Raw genomic sequence first — 18,248 nt, forward strand, 5'->3', positions numbered from 1 at the left:
GCCCCAGACCTTTTCTAGGTCTTCTTTTCCCTATCTTAAATCCCCATCGCTCTGATGTTGGGCTTCAACCTTGTAAGAAAAATGCATAGTGTATCCTGAGAATGCTGTGCAGACCAGTCTGAGATCTAGGCTATCAACAGTTGCCTGATTTCATAGTATTCTTCCATTGTATTAAAGAAGGCCCCTGTGATGCTAAACTTCTAAATGGAGATTGGCATATTCCTGTAGGGAGTGACATTGGAAAAAGGGAACATCCCTATAATGCTCTATAAAATCAGGAAATCTCCAGGGAGCATATTAAGCTTCAGAGTGAGTGTGGTATATGGATAGAGTGTGAGATTTGGAGTTCACAAGACCTAGGTTCGAGTCCTCACTCTGACACTAGGTAGGTGACTCTTAGTAAGTCTGCTATAAGCTTCAGTTTTCTTCTGTGTAAAACAGGGCTAATATCTGTAGTACCTTGCATCATGGACTTGTTGTGAAGTTTAAATGAAATAAAGTATGAAAAGCACTCTGAAAGGTTGGGCACACTAAATAAAGGTGAGTTATTTATATTAATTATTTCCCTTACTTATCAATATATGGATGCTTTAGCTTTAGCATATGTATAGCCAATGGAGAGTTAAAGTGGATACATCTTCAACATTTTTCAGGGAATTTAACTTTACTTGTAGGGTTTCTTAACCTTTTTTCTGTTTCAGACCCCCTTGGCAGTCTGTGTAAGGAAGTATATGGCAACCTTGTCAGAATAGTGTTTTTAAATGCATAAAATAAAATACATTAAATTACAGAAGGAACCAATGATAATGTGATAACAATCATCAAAAGTTTTTTTTAAAGTAACTTAATGTAATGTTTTTTAAAGTAACTTTTAAAGTAACTGATGTTAAAACTTTCTTAGTTTTTTCTTTCAATATGTGGGTTTATAAAACCAATTTTACTTAATTATGATAACTTCACTTGACATGTAAATAGCTTGAGCTCATCCAAAATAAGGGTTATTACATAGTCATCAGAACGTTTATGTAAGCAAACTTTTAAAAAAAATGCACTCTTGTATTCGTGGTGAATATGCATTTAAAATACATGTCATAATTATAAAATGTCAAAAGCACCATCTTGAAGAGCATAGTAGACATCACAGAGAATGAATGATGCAGCATTCAGAAGCTATTTCCCGTGGCGGTATGAGGGGAAATGAGATGTGGAAGCAAAAGAGAGAGGAAGATATTGCCAAAATAAAGTGGTGTACAATTTCGAATAAATAGTTCCTTTGTGTGTTTTTAAAAATTTTATATGATGTGAAAATGATATTTTAAAAAGCCCTTTAAAAAGATCAAGTAAATGTTCTTCAAGCAATTAATGATATGAAAACATTTAATGGCAAAAGTGTTTTAACCACGAAAAATGTCACCTTTCCTTAAGAGTCTTTCTAAACATTTAAATGTAATTCTCTGCTTTGATAGTAGTTCCTCTTTGCTCCACGAGATAATCTTCAGACTCCTTAGTTTTTCAAGGCTCTCTCCTGTCTTATTTTTTTCTTATTCTCCTACTAGTACCTTTATTCCAGGCCAAACCATATCATTTTTCATTCCATGAATATAACTTGCTCTTTCCTAACATCATGCCTTTCTATTCTCCTAAAATGCCTTTTCTCTTTACCCTGTTTCCCCCTGTTGAAATTCTATCACTCCTGGAAGGCCTTGCTTGGTGACTTCTTCTCTATGAAGCCTTTTTTCTCTACCCTACCTGAAAGTGGATTTTAGTTGGGACTTAAAGGACATCAGGGAGATCAGTAGTTGGAGTGGAGAAAGAGCATTCCAGGTATGGGTGACAGCCTGAGAAAATTCTTGTAACTGAAAGACTGAGTGTCTTGTTTGTGCAATAGCCAGGAGGCCAATGTCACTGAATTGAGGAGTAAATATTGGAGAGTTAGGTGTGAGAAGGTTGGAAAGTTGGGGAGGGGCTGGGTTATGGAGGGCTTCTAATGCCAAACAAAGAATTTCATATTTGTACCTGAAGGCAACAGGCCTTCAAGAAACTGGAGTTTATTGAGTAGAGAGGTAAGATTATGAGACCTGCATTTTAGGCAAATCACGTTAGTGGATAATGGGGAATTGATTGACATGACTTGAGGCAGGCAGTCCCACCTTTAGGTGTGAGGTGATGAGGACCTGCTCTAGAATGGTGGCAGTGTCACAGGAGAGAAGGGGGCTTATTCAAGAGATATTGCAAAGATAAAATAAAATCAACAAACTTTAACAACAGCTTCCATATGGGGGTGGTGGCGAGAGATTCTGAAGAATCCAAGATGGCTCCTAGGTTGTAAGCCTGGGAGGATGTGTTGCCCTCTATGGTAATAGGGAAGTTAGGAGGTAGGGAGGGTTTAGGGGAGAAGATAAGGAATTCTCTTCTGGGCTTGTTGAGTTTAAGTTATCTAATGGATATTCAGCTAGAGATGTCTGAAAGGCAGTTGGAGATATGACACTAGAGGTCAACAGAGAGGTCAGGAGTGGGATAGGTAGATTTGAGAATTATCAGCATAAAGATAGTCATTTAATCCATGGGAGCTGATGTTCACCAAGTAAAGTAGAATAGAGGGAGAAGATACAGTGGCCCAGACCAAAATCCTAAGGGATACCTTCACTTAGAGGACATGAAAGAAGGATCCAGCAAATGACACAGAGATGGAGCAATCAGATAGATAAGAGGAAAACCAAGAGAAGATGTTGTCCCTAGGTCATAGAGAGAAGAGAATATCAAGGAGGAGTGATCAGTGGTATAGAAGCCTGGACAGGAGGCAGAGACAAAATGGCAGAGTAAAGGCATAAACTTAGCGTGGGCTCCGCTTTCAACCACCTCTAATACCTGTAAAAAATGACTCTAAACAAATTTTAAAGCTGCAGAACCTACAAAGAGACAGAGAGAAACAAATCTGTCCCTGAAGGTAGCCTGGCAGGCTGACAGGAAAGGTGTATTGCAGTGTGCTGGGAGCTGAGTGCAGTCCCCAGTGAGCCACAGTCCTGGCCCCAGGGTGGCCTTGACCAGCTCCCAGACCCACCAGAGCAGACTTCAGGAGAGTGAATCACCAGAAGCTATGGCAGTTTCCAGACTCCTCAACCTATGAAAGCCAAAGAAAAAATAAAAGGTCAGTCAGGAACTGTGTTGTAAGTGTGAAGGAGCAGCACAGTCTGGCCCCTGTCCCTGGGACAAGAAGTGGCAGAGGTACGACAATGCCACATGGCTATTTCCAGAGCTCCTGGCCTGCAGATCATAGGGGGACCAAGCAACCATTCAGAGGGTAATTCCTTTTGCTTTGACCTGCCTGGATATGGATCATGGTCTTGGGTGGTGGTCCTGGGGTGTGTGTCCAGTAAGCCAGAGCTTGTGGAGGCTGTAGAGAGGACACCCAACTAATAGCTCCAGCAGCTGTGAAAACCCAGGAATTTGGGACAAAGCTCTTTCCTTTCTATAAGCAGAGTTCTACTATGGCAAAGAGCTCAAAAGTCAAGTAATTGGCAGGATGAGGAAGTGCAATTAGATCATACAATCCTTTTTTGGGGGACAAAAAGGATCAAAGCATGGAAGTGGAGGAGGACAATGAAGTCAGAACTCCCATATCAAAAGCTTCCAAGAAAAATATGAATTGATCACAGGCCATGGAGGAGCTCAAGAAGGATTTTGAAAATGAAATAAGAGAAGGGGAGGACAAACTGGGAAGAGAAATGAGAATGATGCAAGAAAATCATGAAAAGCAAGTCACCAGCCTGCTAAAGGAGCCCCCCAAATACACTGAAGAAAATAACACCTTTAAACGTAGACTAACTCAAATGGCAAAAGAGGTCCAAAAAGCTAATGAGGAGAAGAATGCCTTAAAAAGCCAAATTGGCCAGATGGAAAAGCAATTTCAAAAACTCACTGAAGAGAATAATTCCTTCAAAATTAGATTGGAGCAATTGGAAGCTAATGATTTTATGAGAAATCAAGATACTATAAAACAGATCCAAATAAATGAAAAAAAAATAGAAGGCAATGTGAAATATCTCATTGGAAAAACCACGAACCTGGAAAATAGATCCAGGAGAAATAATTTAAAAATTAATGAACTACCTGAAAGCCATGATCAAAAAAGAATCTAGAAATCATCCTTCAGGAAATTATCGAACAAAAAACTGTCCTGATATTCTAGAACCAGAGGGCAAAATAGAAATTGAAAGAATTTACCAATCACCTCTTGACAAATATCACAAAAAGAAAACTTCTAGGAATATCATAGCCAAATTCCAGAGTTCCCAGGTCAAGGAGAAAATATTACAAGCAGCCAAGAAGGAACAATTTGAGTATTGTGGAAACACAATCAGGATAACACAAGATCTAGCAGCTTCTACATTAAGGGATTGAAAGACTTGGAATATGATATTCTGGAGGTCAAAGGAGCTAGGATAAAAACGAAGAATTACCTACCCAGCAAAATTGAGTATAATGCTTCAGGGGAAAATATGGTCATTCAATGAAATAGAGGATTTTCAAGCATTCTTGATGAAAAAACCAGAGCTGAACAGAAAATTTGATTTTCAAATCCAAGAAGCAAGAGAAACACGACAAGGTACACAGGAAAAGAAATCATAAGAAACTTATTAAACTTGAACTTTTTACATTCCTACATGGAAAAACAGTAATTGTAACTCATGAGACTTTTCTCAATGTGAGGATAGTTAAAGGGAATATATATGTATATATGTATACATATATATATATTTATAGGAGGATATATGTATGTATAAATATACATTTGAATGTGTGCATATGTGTGTACATGTATACATAGAAGGCACAGGATGGGTTGAATATGATGGGATCATATGTTTTTTTTTTCTTTATTAATTTGTTTGATTTGAGTTTACAAGATTCAGTACCCCTGTTATTTGAGTTTCAAATTTTCTCCCCTTGCCTCCCTTTTCCTCCCTGCCCATGGCGGCATGCAATCAGGTATAGGATCTGTAGATACTTTCACATTAGACATTGGATAGGTTGAAAAGAAGGATTGTAACAGATGTAATGAACAGTGGGAAAGAGGAAACCAAACCAAACAAGAAAGAGAAAGATAGCAGGTAATTTGATTCAATCTGCATTCACACTCTGTTCTTTCTCTGAATGTAGACATCTCTCTCCATCATGAGTCTTTTGGAGTTTACTTATAGCCCTGAATTTCTGAGAAGAGTCTGGTCTATTAAAGTTGGTCATTACACATATATTGTATCTGTAATGGTGGACAAATTTTTCCTGGTTCTGCTCTTCTCATTCAGCATCAGTACGTATAAGCCTCTCCAGGTAGATATGAAGTCCATATGCTCTTTGTTTCTCATGGCGCAATAGTATTCCATTACATTCATATACCATAACTTGTTTAGCCATTCCCCAATTGATGGACATGTTCTTAATTAACAATTCTTTGCCACCGCAAATAGAGCAGCTATAAATATTTTTGTACATATGGGTCTTCCTTCCACTTCTGTATAATCTCTTTATGTTACAATCCTAGAAGTGGTATTGCTGGGTCAAAGGATATGATATTACTTATAGCCCTTTGGGCATAGTTCCAGATTGCTCTCCAGAATGGTTGAATAAGTTCACAACTCCACCAGCAATGTACTAGTGTTCCAATTTTTCCACATCCTCTCCAGCATTTATCATTTTCCTGTTTTGTCATCTTAGCCAATCTGACCAGTTAGATGTGCTACCTTAGAATTGTTGTGATTTCAATTTCTCTAATAAGTAATGTTTTAGAGCATTTTTTCACATCCTTATAAATATCTTCAATTTCTTCCTCTGAGAACTATCTGTTCATATCCTGTGACCATTTATCAATTCGGGAATGACTTGTATTCTTATAGATTTTACTCAGTTCTTTGTATATTTTAGAAATGAGGCCTTTGTCAGAGACATTGATTGTAAAAATTCTTTCCCAGTTTCCCACTTCCATATTAATTTTGGTTTCATTGGCTTTGTTTGTGCAGAAGCTTTTCAGTTGAATATAATCAAAGTTATCCATTTTGAATTTTATAATGCTCTCTAATTCTTGTTTGGTCATGAAATCTTTCCCTCTTCATAAATCTGACAGGTAAACTATTCCTTGCTTTCCGATATTGCTTACAGTATCATCCTTTATACCTAGATCACTCACCCATTTAGACTTAATTTTGGTATACAGTGTTAGATAATGTTCTGTGCCCATTTTCTACCATACTATATTCCAGTTTTCCCAGCAATTTTTGTCAAATAGTGGGTTCTTATCCCCAAAACTGGGGTCTTTGGGTTTATCAGAGTAGATTATTATAGTCATTGACTGCTGAGTCTTGTTTACCCAATCTATTCCATTGATCCACTGATCTTTCTCAGCCAGTACCAAGTAGTTTTGATGACTGCTGCTTTATAATACATATTAAAATCTGGTATAGCTAGACCACCTTCCCTAGCATTTCTTTTCCTTAATACCCTTAATATTCTGGACCTTTTTTTCTTCCAAATGAATTTTGTTACGATTTTTCCTAGGTTTATAAAGTAATTTTTTTTGGTAAATTGATTGGTATGGCACTAAATATATAATTTAATTTAGGTAAAATTGTCATTTGTATCATATTAGCTCAACCCAGCCTTGAGCAATTGATGTTTTTCCACTTAGTTACATCTGACTTTATTTGTGTGGAAAGGGTTTTGTAGTTTTGTTCATATCTGTCCTGGGTTTGTTTTGGCAGGTAGATTCCCAAATATTTTATAATGTCTACAGTAACTTTAAATGGGATTTCTCTTTCTATTTCTTGCTGTTGGATTTCATTAGTAATATACAGGAATGCTGAGGATTTATGTGGGTTTATTTTATGTTCTGGTACTTTGACAAATTTATTTATTGTCTCAAGTAAAGTTTTTTACTTGATTCTTTAGGATTCCCTGAATATATCATCATATCATGCACAAAGAGTGATAACTTGGTCTCTTCTGTGCCTAATTTGGTTTCTTTGATTTCTTTTTCTTCTCTAATTGCTGTTGCTAACATTTTTTTTTACCAGATTGAATAAGAGGGGTGATAGTGGACACCCTTGTTTCACCCCTGATCTTATTGGAAATGCTTCTAGCTTACTCATTACATATAATACTTGCTGATGCCTTTAAACAGATGCTGCTTATTATTTTATGGAAAAAAACTCAATTCCTATACTTTCTAGTTTTTTTTAAGCAATCGGGGTTAAGTAACTTGCTCAAGGTTACACGGCCAGTTATTTCTGGGTGTGGTGCTGACTGTCTGAGCCCGGGATTCGATCTCCAGGTCATCCCGACACTGGAGCCGGTGCTCTTACTCGCTGTACTACCTGGCCTCCCCCCTAGTGTTTTTAATAGAATGGATGTTGTGCTTTGTCAAAAGCCTTTTCTGCATCTGTTGAGATAACCATGTAGTTTCTGCTAGTTTTATTGTTAATATGATCAATTATACTGATGGTTTTCCTAATATTAAACCATCCTTGGATTCCTGAAATAAATCCTACCCGATCAAAGTGTATTATTCTTGTGATAAGTTGCTGTAGGTTTTTTGCTAATATTTTATTTAAAATTTTTGCATCTATATTCATGGGGGAAAATGGTCTATAATTTTCTTTCTTTGTTTTATCTATTCTTGATTTAGGTATCAATACCATGTTTGTGTCATAAAAAGAATTTGGTAGAATTCCTTCTTCACTAATTTTCCCAAATTGTTTGTAGAGTATTGAAATTAATTGTTCTTTAAATGTTGCATAGAATTTACTAGTAAATCTGTCTGGCCCTGGAGATTTTTTCCTCAGGAGTTCACTGATGGCTTGTTCAATTTCTTTCTCCGCGATGGGGTTATTTAAGTAATTTACTTCCTCTTCAGTTAATCTTGGCAACTTATATTTTTGTAAATAGTCATCTATTTCACTAAAATTGTCAAATTTATATGCATATAATTTGGCAAAATAATTCTTAATTATTTTTTTTAATTTCCTCTTCATTCGAGGTAGATTCACCCTTTTCATTTTTGATACACATAATTTGGTTTTCTTCTTTCTTTTTTTATCATATTGGCTAAGAGTCTGTCATTTTTAGTGTTTTTTCATATAACCACCTCTTAGTTTTATTTATTAATTCATTAGTTTTCTTAATTTCAATTTTATTAATCTCTCCTTTGGTTTTCAGTATTTCTAATTTAGTATTGCAGATTTTCCATTTGTTCTTTTTCTAGCTTTTTCAATTGCATGCCCAATTCATTGACCTCCTTTTTCTCTAATTTATTTGTGTATGCACTCAGGGATATAAAACTACCCCTAAGAACTGCTTTTTTTGTATCCCACAAATTTTGATATGTTGTCTCATTATTGTCATTCTCTTGAATGAAGTTACTGATTGTTTCTATGATTTCTTGTTTGACCCACTCATTCTTTTGGATTAAATTGTTTAGTTTCCAATTAGTTTTTAGTCTGTCTTTCCATGGCCCTTTATTGCATATGATTTTTATTGCATCATGATCTGAGAATGATGCACTTAGTATTTCTGCCTTTCTGCACTGAAGTGTGAGGTTTTTATATCCTAGTACATGGTCAATTTTTGTGTATGTGCCATGTACCACTGAGAAGAAGGGATATTCCTTTTTATCCCCTTTCAGTTTTCTCCAAAGATATATCATATCTACCCTCTCTAAAATTCTATTCACCTCCTTAACTTCTTTCTTGTTTATTTTGAGGTTGGATTTATCAAGTTCATAGAGAGGGAGCTTAAGGTACCCCACTAGTATAATTTTGCTCTCTATTTCTTCCTCTATTTCCCTTACCTTCTCCTTTAGGAATTTGGATGCTATACCACTGGGTGCATATATTATAAGTAATGATATTGCTTAATTCTTGATGGTGCCTTTTAGCAGGATATAGTTTTCTTCCTTATCTCTTTTAATTAGATCAATTTTTGCATTATCTGAGATAAGTATTGCTACTCCTGCTTTTTTACTTTAGCTGAGGCATGATATATTTTACTCCAGCCTTTTCCCTTTACCCTGTTTGTATCACTCTGTTTCAGATGTGTTTCTTGTAAGCAGCATATTGTAGGATCATGGTTTTTAATCCATTCTGTTATCCATTCTTTGTTTTATGAGGGAGTTCATTCCATTCACATTCACAGTAATGATTACTATCTGTCTCTTCCCCTCCATCCTATTCCCTCCCCTGTTTATGCTTATATTTTTCTCCCCTTCTCCTTTCCTCTTCTTAAGAATTTTCCTTTGGACCACCACCTCCTTCAGTATTCCCTTCTTATCAGCCCCTTCCCTTTTCCTCCCCTTCCCCCTTACTTCTTCCCTCCCTTCTAACCACCCCCCCCTTTTGTAGCCCTTCCCCCCTTCTCCTGCCTGTAGGATATTTTAATACTTAACATAGTATGTTATTTCTTCTTTGCTCCAAGAATGACAAGAACAATTCTCATGCGAAGCTCCTCCCCCTCCCTTCTTTCTCTCTATTATGATACACTTTGCGTCTCTTCTCCATAGAGTCCTATGGTTAACTGATTATGTTATTCCCTCCTTGCATTAGAACCAATGAAGGAAAAGCTCATATAAAAGTCATCTCCCCCTCTTCTTTTCCTCTGCTATATTGTTTGTATGCCTCTTTGTGTGGCATAATTTACCCTTTTCCACTTCATTCATTTCTCTTCTTCCATTGCAGTCCCTTTGTAGCACTTAATAAGCTTTTTTAATCGTTATCTTGTGTAATTTATACTCATGCCCTCTACTTGTTTATAAACAGTTTGCTCTTATTAAATAACAGGGTGTGTGTGTGTGTGTGTGTGTGTGTGTGTGTGTGTGTGTTTTCCTTGTTTGCCTTTCTATGTCTCTCTTGTGTCTCATAATTGGAGGTTGAATTTTCCATTGAGCTCTGGCTTTTTCATCAGGAAGGTCTGGAAATTTGTTATATCATTGAATGACCAGCTCCTTGCCTGGAAGAATATGTTAATTTTGCTGGGTAGGTGATGCTTGGTTGTAACTAGAGCTCTTTTGCCTTGCAAAATGTTGTATTTCACTTCTTCTGATCTTTCAGTGTAGAGACTGCCAAATCCTGTGCAATACTCACTGTTGTTCCTCGATATTTGAATTGTTTCTTTCTGGACGCTTGAAGTATTTTCTCCTTTACCTGGTAGTTCTCGAGTTTGGCCACAACATTTTGAGGACTTTTCAACATGGGATCTCTTTAAGCAGGTGTCCAGTGGATTCTCTTGATTTCTATTTTACCCTCAGGTTCTAGTATCTCAGGGCAGTTTTCGTTGATGAGCTCTTGAAGTACCTTGTCCAGGCTTATTTCTTCATCATGATTTTCTGGTAGGCCTATGATTCTCAGATTATCTGTCCTGGATCTGTTTTCCAGGTCAGTTATTTTTTCATTGAGATATTTTACCTCTTTTTCTAACTTTTTCTTTCTTTATGTTTTGTTTTATTAATTCTTGGTTCCTCCTAGAATTATTCGCTTCAATTTGGTTGATTCTAGTTTTTAGTGAATTATTTTCCTCCCTTAGTTTCTGGAGCTCCTTTTCCATATCACACATTTTTTCTTTTTAAGAAGCTGTTTTCTTCATTGTAATGTTTTTCTAATTTTGCGATTTTGATTTTAAAAGAATTATTCATTTTGTCTTCTATCTCTCTCATTTGGTTTTCAAAGTTCCTTTTGAGCTTATCTAGGGATGCTTTCTGTGCTTGAGATCAGTTCCCTGTTGAGGCTTCAGCTGTGGATGTGGAGTCAACACTGTCTCCCTCTGAATTTGGTTACTCCCTCTTATGATAGTAGGCCTCCAGAGTCTTTGTTTTTGCAGTCTGCTTTCTACCCATTTTGAGGCGGGGCAGGAACCTAGCCCTTCCTTTAGGGTTCCCAAACCTTTACCATTTAAGGTTTTGCCCTGGGGCAATAATTACTATGTTTTCAGGGTCAGAGGGGGAGATTGGAACAGCCAGGGTTCACTCTGCCATCCTGGTCCCTGGAGGTCCAGATAGGGGCTTTTTAAATTTCTGAGCTATGGATTGGTAGTCCCAGGATGAGTTGCTGCCCCTGCCAGGGGCCCTGCATTTGATTCTTACCATGCACCGTCCAGTCCCAGCCCTTTGTTGATAGACCTGGCAACGTCTCTTGTGGTTGGTGGGTCGACTTGCCGCCATGTTGACCAGGCCTTGTGCCATTGTCCAGGCCTGCCTCTTGATGGGATAATATCTTAAAAAAAATTAAGAGGTGAGAGAGGAATATATTGGGAGAAGGAGAAAGTGAGAGATAGAATAGGGTAAATTATCTCGTATAAATGAGGCAAGAGAAAACTGTAACAGTGGAGGGGAAGAGCAGAAAGGTGAAAGGGAATGGCACAAACTTACTCTCATTGAATTTGGCTTAAGGAGGGAATAACATACACATTCTATTGCGTGTCTCATGCTATAGGAAAGCAGGGTGGAATGGGATAAGGGCGAGGGTGATAGAAGGAGGGCAGATTTGGGGAGAGGGTCATTAGAAGCAAACACTTTTGAAAAGGGACAGGGTCAAAGTAGAAAATAGAATAAGTGTGGCGCAGGATAGGATGAAGGGAAATATAGTTAGACTTTCACAGTATAACTACAATGGAAATGTTTTGTGTAGCTACACATGTACAACCTATGTTTAATTGGTTGTCTTCCCAGTGGGGGTAGGTGAGGAGGGAAGAAGGGAAAGACTCTGGAAAGACTCAAAGTTTCAAAAAAGAAATGTTAATGCATGTTACATGCTACTGGGAAATAAGATATATAGGCACTGGTGTATAGAAATTCATCTTGCCCTACTAGAAAGTTGCGGGGGGGGGGGATGGGTGAGGTTATAAGAGAGAAAAGATTGGGGGCAGGGGTATTCAGTAGGCTCTCTATTTTGGGGTGGGGGATAGGGGAGAGACAGGGAGAAAAATTTGTAACTCAAAATCTTGTGGAAATGAATGTTGAAAACTAAAAATGAACAAATAAATTGGAAAAAATTAAAAAGGCTGGACAGAGGTCCACGAGAATGTGGATTGAGAAAAGGCCACTGTATTTGGTGACTAAGAGATTATTAGTAATTTTGGAGAAATCAATTTCAGTGGAATGATAAGGTCAGAAGCCAGACTGTAAGGGTTTAAAAAGAGAGTGAGCAGAGAGAAAGTACCTACTTTTTTTGAGGTATTTGGCTACAAGATGTGGAAGAGATATGGAATGATAGCCAGCAGAAATTGAAAGAGCAAAATGAGGATTTTTTTCCGACCAGGAAAATCAGGATAGAGGAGACATGAGAACATATGTAGGCAGTAGGGAAGGAGCCACTATACTGTGAGGATTTTAAAAAAGGGGATGACAGATGGAGCAGTCTATTGGAATAGATGAAATAGAATGGGATTACTGAGCAGGTAGAAGGATTAGCCTTGGTAAGGAGTAAGGCCACCTAAAGACAGCTAGGTTGCACAGTGCATAGAGTTCTGGACTTATAATTCGAAAGACTCATTTCCTGAATTAAAATCCAGCCTCAGATACATCTTAGCTGTGAGACCCTGGGCAAGTCATTTAACCCTGTTTCCCTCAATTTCCTTATATGTAAAATGAACTTGAGAAGTAAATGACAAACTACTCCACTATCTTTGCCAAGAAAACCCCAGATGGGATCACGAACAGTCAGACACAACTGAAAATGACTCAACAGCAAGGCCACCTCATCATGTGAGATAGGGGTAAAGAAGAAGAGAATGGAAGAAGTCACCTGAGTAATCAGAGATGATAAAGAGGAGAGAGGAGAGGACCTACGTATTGTATCAATTTGAAGCTTCTCTTGGTATGCAATGTGAGATATTAGACTAAACCTTATTTCTGCCAGGCTGCTTTTCCATTTTCTCTGCAGATTTTGTCAGATGCTGAATCCTTATTTCAGTAGCTGTGGTCTTTGCCCTTATTGAACATTAGGCTACTAGATTCATTTGATTCTGTATATTGTATATTAAATCTGTTACACTCATCAACCTTTTTGTTTTTAGTCAATAAGATAATTTTGTGATCTTATTACTTAGTCAATAAGTAATCATTTGAATGATATACCTTGCGATCTAGTACTGCTATGCCCTTTCCCACATTTTTCCTTTATTTCTCTTGGGATATTTGAACTTTTGTTACTCTTGAGGAACTTCTTTAAGGTAAGACAAAATACCACCTAACATTTAGGGGTAGATTGTGGTTATTAATTCTCTAATTAAATTAACTATTAATTTGTTGTCTTTGCTACCCCCATGAGATCTGTAGATCTAGATGAAAACACCCATCATAGTGAATCCCGTGTAAAGGATTTACAGAAGGATATGGACAAGAAGGCAATAGATCTATTACAGTCAGGATCTGTAGCAGGAATGTCCACACTAATGAGTTCACAAACTATCAAAGTATCCTTTTTGTTTAATTACTTTCTGTCATGCCTCTCTGGGAGGGGGCCCAATCCAAAGAAGGTTGTTCCCAACCTTCTTATTCTTTCTCCCTACAAAATAGTAGAGTATTTCTTCTACAAGCTGGTTAGGAAAGAAGGCTGTGCAAATATACAGAGGGTATAAAGCCCCGGTAGGATTTTCCCATGTTGGCCAACTTGCCGAACCTTCTGTTTGACTCCTGCCTCTGTTCTTTTGTCCAGGTTGTTTTCCATGTGTGGAATGCTTGCCTTCTTCACCTTGTTTTATGCAATATGTTTCTCTTTTCCATACTCAGCTCTGCTATACTCTCCTGCACATGCTCTTTCTGAATACCCCACAATAATTTGTGCTTCCTCCAAAATTACTTTGTATATATTTTCCTTTGATTATGTGTATGTTGTTCTACCTCTCCCCATCATACCTGGCATAGTTCCTGGCACATAGTAGTCACTTATTCTATGTAGTTGAACTAAATTCAGATAAAATGCTCAAAGATGAAGCTCTTTAAAGCACTTCCATTAAAAGTTTTTTAAATAATATTTTATTTTTCCCAAATTCCTTGTAAAAGCAATTTTTAACATTTATTGTAAAATTTTTGAGTTCAGAATCTTCTTTCTTCTTTCCTCCTTTCCACCCTGCCCCCAAGCATAGTAACCAGTTTAATAGTTGTGTGACTCTGGACAAGTCACTTCACTCTTTGCCTTGATTTCCCCATCTGTAAAATGAGTTAGAGAAGGAAATGGCAAACCACACCAGTTTCTTTGGCAAGAAAACCCCAAATGGGGTCAGGAAGAACTAGACATGACTGAAACAAATGAACAGCAGTATTAACAGCAGCAGCAGCAACAACATACTACTGAAGTTACAAGTTTGTATTTCATGGTCCCTTCACTGCGGTGTGGTATCCTACAAAAAGTCTGGGGATCTGTACTGTCAGTTTTGACACTAACTAGCTTAGGTAAGTTATTCTCCCTCCTTTTCCTTATCTGTACAATGGGAGCTAGGAAGTACAACACTCATAAGTTTGCTTCCAGCTCTAACATTATATAGTTCTATTCTCTATATTTATTTTGAAAACTAAACGAAATTAAATTAGTTGTATTTTTTTTAAATGTTGTGACTGACTTCTGAGAAAAGGAAAGGTATCCAAGAGTATTTCCAAACCAGGTTTTAGAATTGCTGCTTAACCAGTGACTGATAAGGAATTGTATACACAACACAGTCCTTTTCCACATAGGTTATATTTTTCCTAGAGCTCAATTAAAATTCAAAGCCCATGCAGTTGAAATGCCAAACAGGGCTTGAGCTAGAAATCTCTGCTTAAAATTAATAACTCAAAAGGAAGAAATTCCTCATTTTCTTTTCATCAGCAGTCAACGTCAATGATTAAAATTTAATGAGGGTTTTTTTCCCTCAGTTAATTTCTTTGCAATTCAGAAGTTCTGAAACATTGGGTTAAAGAAGTTTCTGCCTTAGAAGTATATTGTCTAAAGAACCATTATGCGATGCTGAGTTTGGAGAGATGAAAGCCAGACGTGAAGAATCTACTGACAAGTAGAACAGGCGTCAGCTCTGCAGCAGACAGCATTTTCTAATAGGTATTTGAATAACCAGCTCCAAGAACAATGACCTACAAACTCATTATAAGCATTGTCTCACAATTCTTTGACCTGTCAAAGACACAGGTCACTAATTAGTGATCCTAGGTTCAGTTCGGTCTAGTAAGACAAGACCAATCAGATTGATGTATTTAATATCAACATCAGTAGTATCTATTGCATAGGTGACCTCTAAAGTCCCTTTTAGCCCCTTATATCTTATGAGCTCTATGATCATGGGCAAGTTAATTTAATTCTCTGAGTTTTAATTTCCTCATTTGTCAAGTAGAATGAATACTCTCTACAGTAGAGGTTCTTATCCTTTGCTGTCTGCTGGGTCCCTTTGGCAGTATGGTGAAGCCTATGCATCCTTTCTCAGAATAATGCTTTGAAATGCATAAAGTAAAATACCTAGGATCACAATGGAAGGAAGCACATCATACTGAAACACAGTTATCAAAATATTTTAAAAATATTCAGGTAAAACACTCCAGCTCTACAGGCATTGTATCTCAGTGGCAAGAAGACTGGTCTTTGAGTGAAGCAGATGTGAGTCCAGTCTGGCAGGCACTGGCTTTGTGACCCATGGCAAAGCACTTACCTCTCAGGGTCCAGGCAGCTAGCCCTCTGAGACTCTAACGGGTCCAGAAGTTAGCTGCTGATCTGTACTGGCAAGAGAGTTTTTTTCCCTGGAGTGTTACCTATATCTGAAAGAAGTTCAAATTCAGAATCAAAGTACTTGTACCATCTCTTTTACAAGTCTGTTGTGAGAAGATACTTTGTAAACTCTAGAGCAATGTGCACATTTGTTATTCCAGGTCTGTCAGTCTCTGATTTTCGAAGTTAAGCACTGGAGAAATTCACCATCTTGGAATCTTCAAAGTGACACAGCTTCAGCAGAAGCTTGTAGAAAGAGGGGACACCATTTGACTTAGAGCTTTACCAGGTAAGACTTTGAGCATTGCTAGTAAATCTCAGGCTACCGGCCAGGGCTTCTGAGTTCAGGCATTCCTAAGCCAAGAGGACTCACTTTAGTTTTTGAAATATCCCTCACGTTCATTCACTTTAATTCCACAGATATCTCTTTAGCTAGGGATTGAGGCAGTCAAGACAAAAAAAGAAACAATCCATGTCTTTAAGGGACTTGATATATGCTTTACTGGGAAAGTACGTGTGAATTCAGCCTCTGCTGATTTAGTATATAAGTTTGGTTCCAACTGCAGGAGGGATATCCATCATGACCCATAATCAAAAGGCTCTTCAACATTTCTCTGGGACCTTATCTATTTATAAACTGCTGTGTTAACACATGTTCTTTTTTCCTTCTACCTTATTCTTCCCAATCTCATTATTACTTTCCTGCTGTATCCTAGGGAAGTCATCATGTTTATGACTCACATTATTAAATTGATGACTCCAGGTATCCAAATATAGAGGATTTTCTTCTGGGGGAATATAGGAAGATGCTGTTTTCCCATAAAAATAAAGACCATAAAAAGGAGTTTTTACTTATCTGTAATTAATGATTATTTCATCCTTGGGTCAGCTTAGTCTAATAGAGGCACCACTTGGCTGACACTCACAGAGGCTGGAGACCTGCCCTGCTCCCATTTTTGAGCTCAGGCACTGTGATTATAGAGAAGGTTATTGTTAGAGGGCCCTTCCCCTAATTAGTGGGATAAGATTTCATTTCTTCATACCTATGGACTCACTAACAAACCTCCTCCTTGCATCCTAGAGATGATGTTACTTTTGGGCTCAAGTTTAAGACCTACCCAAAAAGGTGTAGTAGGAAAAGAGGTACTCAGTGTGCAATATTAATTGGGTATGGACCAAGTAGTTTATTATAAGAGAGAAAATGGTAAGTCATGTCAAGTCAGGAAGTCCTTATTTTTTTTAAAGCAATTGGGGTTAAGTAACTTGCTCAAGGTTACATGGCCAGTTATTTCTGGGTGTGGTTCTAAGTATCTGAGCCCAGATTTGATCCCCAGGTCATCCTGACACTGGGGCCAGTGCTGTTACTCTCTGTGCTACCTGGCCATCCCAACAGGAAGTACTTTTTAAGTACCTACTGTGTGCCAAGCATTGAGCTAAGTACTGGAGATAAAAAGAAAGGGGGAAAAACCAATTCTTGCCTTCAAGGAGCTCAGAATCTAATGGAGAAGACAAGAAGCAAACAAGTATGTATAAAAAAGATATATGCAAGATAAATTGGAGAAAATCACAGAGAGAAGGTGTGAGCATTAAAGGGAAACTGGAAAAGACTTCTTGAAGGAAGTGGGGTTTTAGCTGAGACATAGACAATTGCCTTTCCAAAGAGAAGGTCCACCTACTCATGTGAGTCAAGGGAGAACAAGTGCATAGTTGGGAAAGGCATTTGAGTGATACAAAATGAAGAGGAAGTGATAGGAGGAAGCTCTTGGTGAATGGCCTCAGTTTATTTTATAGAAGTACAAGGCAAAGTTGACAGGTTAGGGGATAGGGCAGAGAGAGTCATGGAAGGTTTGGAGAGGGATGAAAAAAAATTGAAAAATTTTTCCAAACTGTGAGTGAAAGAGTAAATAAATCAGTTAAGAAGGTGTAAGAAGATAGCCTTGTGGTTATGAGAGTCCCATGGAGATTATTTAACTTAAATTTGTAGTGAACCCAAGCAGTATAGTTTTATGCTTTTCTCAAATTTCATTAAACAGCATGCAAAAAGTAGTGAAGACTTCTGATCATAGGAGTAATCCAAGGCTGGGACTTCACAAGGCAAGATAAGTAAGGAGTTAAAAGGCAAGGAGCTTAAGATTTGAATGTGTTCACTTAGAGCTGAATATGGGGAAAGGAGAAGAGTGTAGCCAGTGTAGGGATGATGGTTTGGGGAAAAGTACTGAGGGATGGAATGATTGGCAGTCACACTAAGGATGAATAATAGGGTTAGTTTTTAAACCAGAGGAAAGGTAGAAAGATACCAGGAATGTTGCTAAGCAGTAAAGGCATTACAGTGCACATTAATAGTAACAACCTATACGTATGGTAGCCTAGCTGTCTGATGTAGAAGCTTCCCCTGTCATCAACCACTGTGACAGGCACTGTTATTGCTATTGTATGCATAGATAGTACCATTGATGCTGCAAACCTCCAGATCTTAAAAAAACCCCAAGGTCACCTGGACACTTATAGCTATAGGTTGCT

At 37.8% G+C, this 18,248-nt stretch overlaps 1 long non-coding RNA gene across 1 annotated transcript in view; it reads left to right on the plus strand.

Moving 5' to 3' along the window:
• Positions 1–18,248, plus strand: part of LOC138150626 (uncharacterized) — a 105,745-nt gene that overhangs the window by 5,554 nt on the left and 81,943 nt on the right. The window contains exon 2 of the long non-coding RNA XR_011165599.1: positions 15,890–16,017. This is a non-coding gene — a long non-coding RNA (uncharacterized lncRNA). The remainder of the gene's footprint in view (positions 1–15,889; positions 16,018–18,248) is intronic.

Source organism: Petaurus breviceps, unplaced genomic scaffold (genome assembly GCF_028583685.1).
Source record: "Petaurus breviceps papuanus isolate PSGF00001 unplaced genomic scaffold, PetGlider_PUasm1.0 90881, whole genome shotgun sequence".
NCBI classification, from domain to species: Eukaryota; Metazoa; Chordata; class Mammalia; order Diprotodontia; family Petauridae; genus Petaurus; species Petaurus breviceps.